The sequence below is a fragment of the Balaenoptera ricei genome, chromosome 20 (assembly GCF_028023285.1).
Source record: "Balaenoptera ricei isolate mBalRic1 chromosome 20, mBalRic1.hap2, whole genome shotgun sequence".
Taxonomy (NCBI): Eukaryota; Metazoa; Chordata; class Mammalia; order Artiodactyla; family Balaenopteridae; genus Balaenoptera; species Balaenoptera ricei.
The window spans coordinates 24103661-24107500 of NC_082658.1; positions in this window are offsets into that span (position 1 = coordinate 24103661).

The window sequence follows — 3840 nt, forward strand, 5'->3', positions numbered from 1 at the left end:
GCCATAAATAAATAAATAAATAAAATTTTTTAAAAAATGCTTTGACAAACAGAAGTATAAAAAAATTGTAAGTATGATACTTATCAACGCAAGTTTAGTTTGTAAAGTTGTACCCCAATCCTGATCAGGCATAGGTATGCACTCCTGAGATTCAGTCAGGACAAATGGCCAGGGTCTGTTCACATGAACTCCATTAAGGGCAGGGTGAGCCGATGAGCTGGGAAAGCCAGGACCCCACTTGGCACACTGGTTCAAATATCCCAGTTTCTAAAACCATCATTTCCTTTTTACACACTTTTTAACTTACCTATGACTTAACACAAGTAAGTAACCATCTTTGAGGGTACTTTTAACATACAACTTGCAGAAAAGCCAAGGCACAGCATACAGCATTGAACTCTATTAAACAGGTGAAAAAAAAAAAAACCAAGTTGGCGCCCTCACTAACTAGCTCCAAGATGGGTTATGATCACATCCCATGCTAGGTTCTTCCCTACCACACCACCTGGAATCCTTCTGGGTCAACTTGCTAACTTCTAGTTAACAGCTGCTTGTTACCTTGGAAGCACTCATGCCTGACTCCATTTACCAACTTCCAACAAGACACACCACACTGTCACTTCTTTACACACGCGGGTGAAATGATCTCTAATCCTCATGGAACTGAGACCTTAAGGCTAATCCTTAATTACCAGAGACCTCCTGCGCAAGTACAATGTCTTGTCTCCTCCAGTACATTCAACAGGCCACTGTTCTCTCACCTCCAAATTCTTAATAGGTCACCTTTGATGAAGGGTGAAGGGACACTGAGGCATTAACATCAACACTTATCACAACCAATACCAAAAAGGTGGAAAATGTTCTGATTAGGGCAGGTGAAGTGTGTACCATTTCATTCATGAAATGAATGAATATGAAACCTGAATCTGCAATTTACTTAGTGTCCACGGGATTATGGTAGGAGCACCTCAGCACTGAACGTAAGCCCAGCATCTAAGTCACATTTCTAAAATAGCATGGCCCCTAATGAAAGCCAATTCCACCCAGAGCTTAGTGTTCCATTGCCAGGACTGTGACAGGGGATGACAGGGGGTCAATCCCCATGTGTCATGTCCCTAAGTTATTTTCAATTTTTTCTTAAATAAGGTAAATGTAGGTAGGGACTTAGGGTTGGTTAATGGCCCAAAATTACCGTTTGTGGAAAAGTGAGATTTTAGGTGGTTTTTAAGTGAACACGGTAGAATAAATTTATTTGAAAATAACTACTGTTGGGAGGAAAGCTTACAATAGCAGAACCTGCACAGTGTTGCCTAGTGGTTAAGTACAATAAGATCAATAGGGCAGCAACTTAATTACAAGGTTGATAAGCAAATTCAAAACACATACCCATTCCAAGTTAATACAGCCTGCACCAACAACATATTTTCTATAACCAACGTAGTTTTAAGACTGCAGATTATAAAAATCTGAAGCTTCAAGAGTAATTTTTATTTTAAATTATTTTTTTAATTTTTGGCATGCAGGATCTTAGTTCCCTGACTAGGGATCGAGTCTGCATCCCCTGAAGTGGAAGCGCGGAGTCCGGAGTCTTAACCACCAGACCACCAGGGAAGTCCCAAGAGTAATTTTTATTATGTATTTCATGCACTGATTGTAAAACTAATTTCTAAGGTGCACTTCCCGAGAGGTTCTTTTTCTGGTACCTGAAATAAATCAGGTACCAGAATGCTATCCTAAAGAGTTCCACAACATATTTAGGAATGGTCTAGAATTCTTAGTTGTTCATAATGTATGTTCATTTAGAATGGAGTGACCTGCGGTGCGTAGTTGGAGGTAAGAGGGCCACTGCTAACTGATACAGGGACTTTTAGCTACATGAACTTCATGCACCTGTAGGTGCCTTTAAAGTCTCAACCACTTCCCCCTTAAAGAGCAAACATTATTTAAACACTTCATGGTATTCCTATTAAGAGTAGAACAAGAACAAAGAGCAGCCCCTCTGAGGTGACAATGTAACTTGAACAAAGGGAAGGATGTGCTGACAGGTCAGGAGAATGGCTCTTCTCACCTCAGCAGTTTCCCTTCCTGGATTGGCATAAATCTGACAGAAAAGCTTTCTTGGAAGCTGCTTACACAGCAGAAGCAGCACCAGCTCCCTGGCGGACATCCAAAAGAAAATAACATCAAGACAAAAATAATGTATCACAAAGAAAACATACATTTAGGCCCTGTTTCTAGCTTTCAAAGACTACAATTAAGACCCTAAATCTGGCACTCGAGAAACAGTACCCTTTACATCTGCTACTCACTGAAGATTAATTTCATGAAACATTGTTTATGTATGTTTTACTACTACCTTCACCAAGACCTTTTCCCATTTTTTAATTTAAATTTTATTAAGAAATATCATACATACAAAAGCACATACACATACAGTTTAAAAAAGAAACCACCCACCCAGCTTCAGCAATCACCACCAGTTCCTCTGAAGGCTCCTCCTTGCCCTTCATGATTTCCCTCCAACCCTCCAATGTACTGAATTGTGTTAATCATTTCCTTGCTTTCCATTTACCATGTATTTAACGGCCTGGTTTTGACCTTCACAGAAACAGAACCACAGTGGATGTATTCTTCTGCAACTTGCTTTTTTGACCATTGAGACTCCTCGTTCACATGTGCAGCTGTAGTTCAGTCTGACTTCTGTGTAATTCCTCTATAGGAATACATCACAGTATTTATCCAGTGGACTGCTGGACGTTTGAAGTCTTTCCAGTTTGTTTTCGTTTCCTTTTCTTCCTATTACAAACGATGCGGTTATGACATCTTTACATCCATCCCCTGGCACACAGGCATAAGAGTTTCTCTAGGGTATGTATCTAGGGGTGGAATAGCCACAAGAAGTTATGGCACAGTTATGCCAAACTGTTTTCCAAAGCTGTTGTTCCTAAACATTTTTAAAGCTATTGACAACTGATCTATTTGGGATGGCTGAGGGGAAGAAATAGATCAACTATGAAACTCTCAAACTGCATTTTTAAACTAGAAAATTAAAAAATCTAATACAACAGTGAAAAATACATTTACTTCTCTTTTACTTGAAATGTACTTTTGAAAACTACATGTTTAAACTTAAAATTCCTATCTCCTATGTCTCAAATGCCTCTAAATATACTGAGAACAGCAAGATTCAGAACGTACGCTATACTACCATATATCCTAAAAGATTCATACATAAATGCTTACATCCCTCACCCCCACCTCCCCACAAAAACCACTTGGAAAAACAATTCTTAACACTAGTAGCTCCTGTAGAGGAGGAAGAGAGGGACAGGAGTAGAAGAGAGACAGATCACTGAACACTTCTGTTGTTTTTCTGAACCATATACAAGCATTACAATTGTCACACAAAATTCTTAAAAAGCAGTCACCTGGGGTTCTTTCATAAACTAAAAATCAGTCCAAACTCAAACCTGAAAACCAATCCTGAATGAAGTCCCATCCCACAGAAAATATACACAATTCTCAAATTTTTTTGTTTCATGCACATTTAGAATGTTTAAAAACATTCGCACAGCTCACCTACATTGCATTTTTAAAAGCAAAGAATGTACAGAAGCTCAGAAAACTTTCACCCTAAATTTTTCAGTTTTAACATCTCTAGAAAGTTTTAATCAGGTAGCTGAACTCAACCTACATGCAGTCAAAGTGTTCTCAGACCTTAGAAATAGGGCTGGTTATCCTCTGTGACACTTAACTATACTGAAGAAACCAGACAGATCACCTGCAGGTGAGTAATGCTATAAGGAAAGAAGGTAAATGTCTCTAGGCTAGCAATATGAT